This window comes from Haemorhous mexicanus, chromosome 16, assembly GCF_027477595.1.
Source record: "Haemorhous mexicanus isolate bHaeMex1 chromosome 16, bHaeMex1.pri, whole genome shotgun sequence".
NCBI classification, from domain to species: domain Eukaryota; kingdom Metazoa; phylum Chordata; class Aves; order Passeriformes; family Fringillidae; genus Haemorhous; species Haemorhous mexicanus.
Genome location: NC_082356.1, coordinates 11,280,761 through 11,290,318, shown reverse-complemented (window position 1 = coordinate 11,290,318; position 9,558 = coordinate 11,280,761). Strand labels below are relative to the sequence as shown.

General features: G+C 52.2%; 1 long non-coding RNA gene across 1 annotated transcript; it reads right to left on the bottom strand.

Moving 5' to 3' along the window:
* Positions 1 to 5,177: 5,177 nt before the first annotated feature.
* On the bottom strand, positions 5,178 to 9,558 carry LOC132334892 (uncharacterized). Its single transcript, XR_009488538.1, has 2 exons — positions 8,873 to 9,558; positions 5,178 to 5,537 (listed from the first exon to the last, which is right to left on the bottom strand). It is a non-coding gene; the product is annotated as an uncharacterized LOC132334892 (long non-coding RNA).

The window sequence follows — 9,558 nt, the reverse complement described above, 5'->3', positions numbered from 1 at the left end:
TGTGTTCCATTGCCACCACCACATCCTCACACCGCAGAAGGCAGAGCAGGGACTTCAGGGTCTGCACTGCAAACCTGTGTGCAGAGCAAAGCCCAGGTCACACTGGCAGCACTGGCTCCTTCGCAGGCCACGTGGCAGGGAAACAGGATGGAGCACCTGTTTGGGCTGGTGGCAAGGCCGTGCTCTTCCTGGCATCCCTTCCAGAAGGTATCGACCTCCTCTGGCATATCCAGAGTGCTGAAGAACACTTGGAAGAGCAGATGCACAAAGAGGCGGGGGAAATACACCTTCAATATACGTGGGATACAGGGCACCTGGAGGATCTTCCACATCACCACAGTTGCCTGCAAAGAACAAAGACCCCTGAGACAGTGCTCAGTGCTGAGGTGTCCGTGTGGCAGGGCCCGAGCTTGGCAGGAAGAGGCCCAGAGAGACACAGGGGGAGCAGGGGGCCTGGCAGGCCTGAAGCTGCCCCTGGGCCAGGTTTGAGGCCAGCGCCTGAGGCAGGGAGATGCAGTGGGGGAAGGGGGATGGAGAGCAAAGGCCAGTGTCAGAAACTCACAGCCAGGGCAATGACACCTGTTTCGTCCCCATCGGACGTGCACGTGCTGTGCTCTGGCCAGCTCCCCAGCACATCCAGGAGTGTCAGCTGCACCAGCTCCACAGTCCTGGCTGAGCCCATGATGGTCTTCCACATGGCCATGGCAGCTCTGTGGGGTTAGAGCTCCGTCTCAGGTAGTCTCAGACAGAGCACCGAGGGGGAGCTGAGCTGGCTGCCAGTTCTGCCTCTGCCCACTGCCCCTCGCCAGCAGCACCCAGGCAGCCCAGCCCGTTGGGGACAGAGCTCTGAGGGGCAGGGAGGGAGCATGGCAGCAGGCTCAGGGGCTGACATGCCAGGGCTGGGAAAGGGAGCAGCCAGAGGGCCCTGGAACTCTCTGTTGGTCAGACACCTGGGACAGGCTGTACAGGGTGATGGGCTGGGGAGCCCTGAGCCCTCTGGGCAGGTGGGCCCCATACCTGTCACAGGACGGGGCCAGACGCAGGAGCGTCACCACTGCGTCATCTGGCTGTGCTTCTGTGAGATCCAGCAGAGGCTTGTCCAGCCTGTGCACGTCAGAATCATTGGCCATGAGCCACTGGTGGATGTACCTCACCATGGCAGGCACCTGGAGAAGGCCAAGGGAGACTTGGAAAGCTGCCAGAAGGAGGAATGTCCCCCAGTGTCCCCAGAGAAGTGCTTCCCTTGCCACCACACTGCCATGTGGCCTCAAAGGCTCACAGCAACCAGCATGAATGGCTTGGGAGGCCAAGCAATTTTTGGGAGAATCAAACCCAGCCCACAGGCTGCTTACTTGCGTTGGATTGTAAAAATCTTCCTCTACAAGCATACACAGCAGGGCAGCACTGGTCTTAGTCTGGAAAATGGGTGAGTATGGTCTGAGCCCAGTGCCCATGGCGATGGTCTCTTCCTCCTTCATTCTCTTCATGAATTGGCAGATGAACTGTAGGAGAAGGGCAGGAAGGCAGGGATGTTTCATGGAATGCTGCACACACGGTGCTCGGCTGAGCAGGGAAAGCAGGCCCAGCACAGGTGGGGATGGCTGCAGGTACCTGAGCTGTGCTGCGGAAGCGACCACGGCTGGATTCCTGCTCTCCCGTGCGCTCCAGGGCTTCATCTGGCAAAGAGTGAGCGCAGACAGAGCTGAGGGGCTGCGGGAGAGGCCGAAGAACACAGCCCAGTCCTGCTCTCCCCAGGCAGGGAGAGCCCTAGGAAGTCCCAGGAGGATGGAGCACGGCCACTGCGGGGTGTTTGCCTGGCCCCTCTTCTGTCCTGTCCGTAGGCATGTCCCCAGGGGATGGCATGGCATGGTATGGCATGGCATGGCATGGCATCGGGTCAAGCCAGCTGCAGGCACCAGTCCTGCAGCTCAGCTCTGCCACTCACCCTCCTGCGGTGGCTGGAATGGCACCACCTCTTCAGTCTCCTGTGCTGGGGCAGCTCCAGGGCCTTCTTCCTCCTCCTCCTCCTCCTCTACCCAGGCCAGCTTGGGCACTCTCAGGGGTCTCTGCTCCATGTCTCTGACTGGATTTGTTGGTATTTGCAGGAGAGATGCCTCAGAAAAGCTCAGAGTCAGCAAGTCCTGCAGTGGTGCCTGGAAGGCACCTTCAAGTAAGAAGCCTCAGGAAGGCAACAGGACAGCAAGTCCTGCACTCGGTCCCAAAGGCTCCTGCCACAAGGACAGGAGACTCCTGTCAAGGGTTGTGGTCTGGCCTCGAGGGCACTGGCAGCAGGGATGGGAGATGCCTCTAGGGCACCAAATCCCACGCTCTGCCCTCAAGGGCACCTGCAGAAGAGAAGGGAGACCACGGGTTGGCAAGTCCTGTGGTCTGGTCTCGAGCTCAGCTGCAGGAATAACACCTTGGAAAGGCTCCGGTTTGGACAGGAACGAGCGCGCTGTGTGGGGGCTCCTCACGGCACCGCTCTGTCCTGTCCTGTTCCGTTGTGTGCTCTGAGCACTGTGGTGTGCTCTTGTCACTGCCAGCTCCTATGTCACCACATGTCACAAAGGGCCCTTAGACACCTGTTCTATGCCACGGTGCCCATGCTGCTCCGTGTCACAAAGGGCCCCTGCACACACTGCCCCTTGCCCTGGGGCCGCCCCCAGCCCACCCAAAGTGGCCCAGGTTGAAGGAATCTCTCACCCCAGATGTCTAAGACAGCCCAACAGGGTCTTTAGGAACAGCTCAAACCATCAGCAAACGCTGCCCTGCTCTGTGGGCTCAGGGCAGCAGAAGTAACCCCAAGGGCTCTGCTGGGCAGGGCACAGGGCCTTCCACAGAAGCTGGCTCGGCCTCCTTGGGACACATCCTGGCCAGTGGCCATCCTAAACCCACAGGTGTGACACGGACATGGAACGTGGGGGCCAGGGTATGAATCCTGCTCTGGGCCCTGTGGCCTGGGGAGCGCTGACATCAGCAGGTGTGGCAGAGTCCCTGCCCAAGCAGACCTACCACCCTCCGAGCCCTGGCAGCGCTGGTGCCCATCTCCTGTCCCAGAGACCTGTGCCCCTGGGGGGCTTCTGTGCCAGAGGGAGCCAAAGCCCACAGGCACTGGGGACTGTGCTCCTTCCTGCAGGGGCTGTTGGCAGGAGCACCTGGAGACACTGCTGGCAACACTTGGTCTGGGTCAGAAGTTCTCCCTCCATGCTGAAATGATTTTCTCATTGAAGTAATTTCCTTCAGCACAAAAACACCTTAGTGGCAAAGGCACAGAAGAATCTGGCATTCAGGAATCCTCACTTCAGGAAAGCATTACTTCCCGTTGCTGAACTCAAGTAGTTCCAAAAAGTTGCAAACTTCCCAACTTCATTGGGATGGCCTGAGAACGTGACGAGTTGGAATTCTGCTTTCTGTCTCAAAGCAGCAACTAACTTGCCTTAACATAATCCAGTGAGAGTCACTTAAAATACTGCACAGAGGTAAAAAAAGGGCCATTCTTTTTTTTGCAAATGGTTTTCTATGAAGAGATGATATTATCCTAATTCTCTTAAAGAATAAAAGCTCTCAAGAAATTAAAATCCACTCAGTGTTACAATAGTAGCCCAAACAAATGAGTAGATGGCAAAAGGGCTAATCCTCCCCCTGGTACAGATATCTAAGTGGCCAGTAAAGTACAGCTCTCCCCTCTTGTTCCCTGCAGGAAAATCAGGACCATGAACAAGAATAGTCACAGATAGTCTTTCTGCCCTCTGTAACCAAATCTGTGCCAAACCACAGATGCTGCTTTAAATCTGACTCAAATTCCAGCCTACACTTCTCACCTTCCAGACAACTCCTTCCCCAACAACCCACAAACACCAACACCCCCAAATTACCACACAGAAGCTCTCAACACCCCGCCAGGACCCCCAGCTGTCCCTGTCCCTCTGCAGAGCTTTCCCACCCTCCAGCAGACCCCCTGGTTCCCTGCACATGCCAGGGGATGGCACTCAGAAGGATCTGCCCCAATACCTTCTTCGGTGGCAAGCTCAGGCTGCCAGGCCTATGGTTCCTGGATCACCCTTCCCACCTCACTGGGAGCTCCCTGGGAAGCACTTTCCTTGAGAAGCAAGCCCCTTTCCTCCAAAGGCATTTCCCCAAATGTGTAGCTTTCCTGGGGAACACCAATACACTCTTAAGAAAAGCTGGCAAGGCTGAATAACTTCAGGTCCTTTCAGGACAGGCACTCCAGCTCTAGCTTGTATTCCCCCAAGTGTGTTTCCAGGTGGAGGTTCAGAGGTGCAGCCCCAGGCCCTCTACAAACACAAGCTGCCCACAGCCTCTTCACCTGCCTCAACTCCTGCCTGCGGTCACAGCAGCAAAACCAGGCTGTTCCCAGCCAGAGCCCAGAGCCCTGTTCCTGCAGGATGCTCTTGCCAGCACCTTCCAGGACTCTCAGCTGTGCACGCAGCACTTTTCATGCTGGCTCCCAACAGGCTTTGGAAGGCAGAGCACAACCTGGCTGGCTCTGCCACCAGCACACCCCAAACACAGGCGGAGGATGAAGCAGCAGGGGCTGTTTTACAGCCATGCCCAAGAGAAACTGGAAGGGTGCCCTCCCTCTGGTCTCACTTGGTTGGCTTTCTGACTGGCTCTGAGCCTGGGGCTCCCATTCCTCGGTTGTGGGGACCAGAACCACACCTGGGATCCCAGCACTGCCTGACAGCGCTCCGGGCACTGGCACGGTCGCGCCTCCGAGTCTCAGGCACCGTGCTGCTGCTTCATTTGTCCTTAGGCACACCCAAAGCTCTCTGTTAAGCCCAGATTGTCTCTGGTTCTGCCCTCTTCCTGATCCTGTGCAGGGATGGAGCACTGCTGTGCTTTCAGGAAGCTGTTCTTGAAACCTTCCAGCATTCCAAGCTCCTTTGCCCTCCATGGATGCTTGCCATGGAATCCATCACAGCTGGGTTCAGAGCATCCTCAGGTTTGCTCTTCCAAAGTCCAGGGGCTCCAGGGTGCTCAGCAAGATCTGTAACTCCACAGTGTTGTGGAACTGGACCTTCAGCACAGGGACCTTCCCAGCCTGATCTGCCCTCGTTTCTCTGTGTCTGTGCACAAAACACGGTGTGGAAGAGAATGGCAGGAGGGGCCTGTGTGTCCCAGGGCTCCGGATTTGCATCGCTCCAGCTCCACAGAGATGCAGGTAAAGCAAAGAAGCCAAACTGTTTATTAATGGAAGGCAAAGCAAAGGGATGAGCTGGGAGGGAAGAAAGGGAATGGGCAGGTTCTGAGGGCTGTCAACAGCAAGAGAGAAGGCAGGAGCTATGAGAGCTTCCCACAGGCTCAGCTGTGCCAGTCATCAGCTGTGCCTGGAGCTCCAGCTGATCTCCTCTGCTCTCCAGGTGGTCTCACTTTCCAAGGGATCTGGAGGTCTTAAAGAGACACTGGTTCTTCTGAGCCAGCAGATGAAAGTCGTTCTGCAGCTCTTCCCTCAAACATCACCTGAACAAATATGCTTATGCAGGAGGGGCTGTTGTATTCACTCAGGCCTTGAAGGGCTGAAAGAGACAGGAACAGAGCCACAGTCAGAACCTGGATGTGCAGGAATCCAAGGAGACCTTTCTGCCAGAGCCATCCCACCCAGCTCTTGCCATGGCCACAAGAGAGGAGGGGCCAAGGGGATCAGCTGCAAGGTGCTGGCCATGAATCCCCCTGCCCACATCCCTGAAATCTCTGTGTGCTCTGCCCACAGCACCCCTCATCCACACAAGGAGCAAAGCCCACCACAGCCAGGGCAGGGATTGCAGCTCCCTGCCCAGGGATTGCAGCTCACCCAGCCAGCCCCTGCTGACAGCCCACTGCCCTCACCACCCTCACAGAGGGCCTGGAGCTCTTCCTTCTGCCCCATCAGGACCAGCCTGGCCATCCTTGAGAACACAGGGTAACCATAGCTAAGGTTGCTGTGGCTATTATCCAGTTTGCTTTATGGCTTAATAAGGTGAGGGATTAATGGATTTTTAACTTTCTCTGGAAGGCAGGCACATGGATTCAGAGCTATGAGACACTAAGTGTATGTTTTGGGGTTACTTTAATAATGGTACTTACTGTGAGGAAATGACACTGGGGGAAATTTTCTCCCAGCCCTTCACCCAGCTCTATTGGTCTGCCCCACCGGTTTTCAAAGGGTTCAGATCCACTCTAAATGCTAATGATACCATACTGTGGTTGGTGTTGCTGATAGGCCTGTTACATTTAGCATTCAGAGATAAGGGAAGATTAACCTGGATAACCACGCTGACACCTACCCCAGAGACAAGGGATGCTGCTGCCCCAGAGCCTGACCCTGCCCCACAGCCCATCTCAGAAATGAACCACCCAGGTTGGGTGGGGGTTCTAGTGAAAAAGATGGGCCAGATGCTGAAGGAGTACATTTCCACAGCTGGTGAAAAACCCTTCCCCTGCCTCAAAGAGGGAGAGTCTGATGGTGCAGCAGTGGAACCCACAGATGTTACAACTGTCCAGGTTCCAGCTGAACTGCAAAGGCAATCACAGCCAGCAGCAGTTGCCCCAGTGGAAACAAGGAGATCTAAGATGAAGCCAGAGCACCCAGATGAGGATAAGAAATGAGGGCACTCACAACCCGCAGGAGAGACAAGAGTTGAGATCATCACTGAGTCCCTGATGTACAAAAGTCTCTGTAATCTGCACAAAGACATTGTACAAAGGGGATGTGAGGCTTGTACAATCTGGTTACTCTGGGTCTGGGACCTTATGGGTACAGGTGTGCAACTGGATGGTGGTGAGGCAAGGAATCTGGGACCCTTGACCCAGGACTCAGGTATCAATCAGATTTTTGTAAGGGAGCCAGGCTCCCTTTCCCTCTGGGAGCAGCTTTTAGTGAGTTCCAGAGAGAGGTTTGTCCGCAGGGAGGGAATGCAGGAGCACCACCATAGAATGTGCTGGAAGACCCTCTGAGGGGGGAGGAAGGGATCCAGCAGCTGAGAGAAGTGTCAGTATTGGAGGTTCTCTTTGGGAGGGATGGACAGCATGATAATGACCCCAACAAGGTCAGGTGCACAGGGCAAATGTGTTGGAGTCTGGCAAATCTGGGGCCATCTCAATACACCACCTTCATTGCAATAATTAATGCCAATACCAACCGAGAGACAGTGGGCTCTGTTGCCAACAAGCTTAGAAATTATGAAAGTATGATCAATGGCCTGATGCAGGCTCATGTCTCTGCTGTAGTCCAAGAACTCAGAGAGGAGATGAGGGAGGAGGTGAGGAGGAACAGTTCCCACATTGTGCCAGTGGCTAATTGCCTACATAGAATCTCCCTTAATTTCTCATCCTCTACCTGTTTTTCAATTGCTGCAGCAATTTTTTCTACAAATTGCAGAAAAGGTTCTTTAAGACCTTGTTTTATAGTGACATATTTTTGTTTTGGATCTGCCATTTCCATTGTTTTATAGCGTTCACACCTAATTGTTGAGCCTGTGTTAAAACCAGGGGATCCCACCATGCCTGTAAATCTGGATTAGAAAAAGGCCCTTGACCAAGCAAAACATCAACTCCTACAGCAGGACGAGGATCCTGCTGAGGTAGTTTCATTTTATCTAAAGCTGTTTGCTCAGCTAATTGCCTCCAATTTTCTTGAAATACGTTATACTGCACTGGTTGAAACAAAACAGTTGCCAAATGCACAATATCATAAGGAGACAGCAAATCTGTATTAACAATACGAATTAATTGCATTACTTCAGCAGAATTAATACCAAATTTAGCTACTTTAGACTGAAGATCCTGCACAACCTTCCATGCAAAAACCTCATGACTATCACTTCATCCTGAATTAGGAACTGCTTTAAACACAGAAAAAGCCATTTTACCATTACCAACACTAGTAGCAACACTATTAGCATCCATATCAAGAGCATCCAAGCCCTTTGGTGTGCCTATTTTCTCCATTAAATCCCAGCCTCCTATCTCAACTGCTTTCCTTTTAACATATTCCCAGCACCGAAAAGAATCACGAACAGTTACAGTGACATTATCAGAAGGCTGAGCTTTTGAAACACCAAGCTTAATTCTACTACCAGTTTTACCAAGGTTATTTCTACTACCAGTTCTACAAAGCTTATTTCTATTACCAGTTTTACAGCAAACAGAAGTATGCATTAAGTCAGACCTTTTAACCCCTGTAATTTCCTCATGGTCACTATCAGAATCAGAAAACAAAGGAGGAGAAAGAGTTAATATTTCCATGTGTTCATGCAGTTCAGAGTCAGAATCAAGCAAAGGAGCAGATGGCTCAATTTATTTCTTTTTTAAGGTCATCTTAGCCGGCCACTGTGCCGAGGACTCAGAGTTAGATTTAACATTAAGTTCAGCTAGTGGCTCTATGGGGGAGGGGTACATGGATTTGAAGCCTTTTGCAGACAAACATGAAGAGGCCTTATCAACTTTTCCTGTAGCAACAGACCCAGCAACAGTCTCTGCAGAAAAAATCCCAGCAGAACACTCAGGCTGAGCTTCTCCCCTTTGCTGCTCCCCAGCAGCTACGAGTTCCTCCTCCAGGTCTTTCTTGTCCTGCTCTGCTTTCCACTCCTTTAAGGTGTTATAAAGCAACCTCCAAGTAGGAGATAAATCTGCAGCTGCTTTATCCCCATTCTGAATTACTTCCAGAGTTTTTCTCCAACTTCTTTCCAAGCTCTAACACTAAAAGCAGTAGTTACATCAGTCTTAAAATTTTGAGACTTTGCCCATAATTAAATACTATGCAGAGCATAGTCTGTTGTTTTAACTCCTTTTCTTTTTAAGGACGTTTTCCATGTAGATAAAACAATCTGTTCTTCACTTGTTAAATTATTTCCCATTGTTCCCAGCAGCTCACCTTTTTTCCAGGTGTCAGAATCAGGTCTGGACTGGCAGCTGCACCCCGCTGCTCTCAGCTTCGCTGGGCTCTGTGCTCACTGCCCCTCGCCCGGCAGTTCCATCAGGTCAGGGTAGCACCAAATGTCACCTTTAGGCCAGACGTGACATACACACGTGACCAAAGTCCAGGAAGAAAAAAAGTTTTTATTCTGCATCTTCTCCAGTTCATACACCCTTAACAAAGCGTGATCTTAAGTTATTAACTACATCACAATAACTTTTTATATTCATTGGTGCCAAGCAATCAGTGTCAATATAATTGGCAAAAGTTTAACAGAAATTTAATAAGGCACGTATACACATCCACTTAGGCACGTAGTCTAGCTTACAAAAATTCTCATGTATCTTTTCTAATCGGTTTCCATGCTGACGGCCTTGTCTTCTTCCTTGCTATGGATACACCGAAAATCATCAATTGTTATTTCTTCTATTAACTCAGCTTTGCTTGCAGGCCAGCTGTCAAGCCCCGCCAAAGCAGCCACTCTGCCCATGGACAGCCCAAGATTCACATTTGCTGGAGCCATCAGACTCAGTCTGAGCTGTCCTTTTTCCAAGCTGCAAACAGAACCTGCCCCAGCCAGTGCCCTGCAAACAGGGAGGGTTCTGTCAAGCCAAGGAGAGTGCCCAGAGATTTAGGGTCTGTGA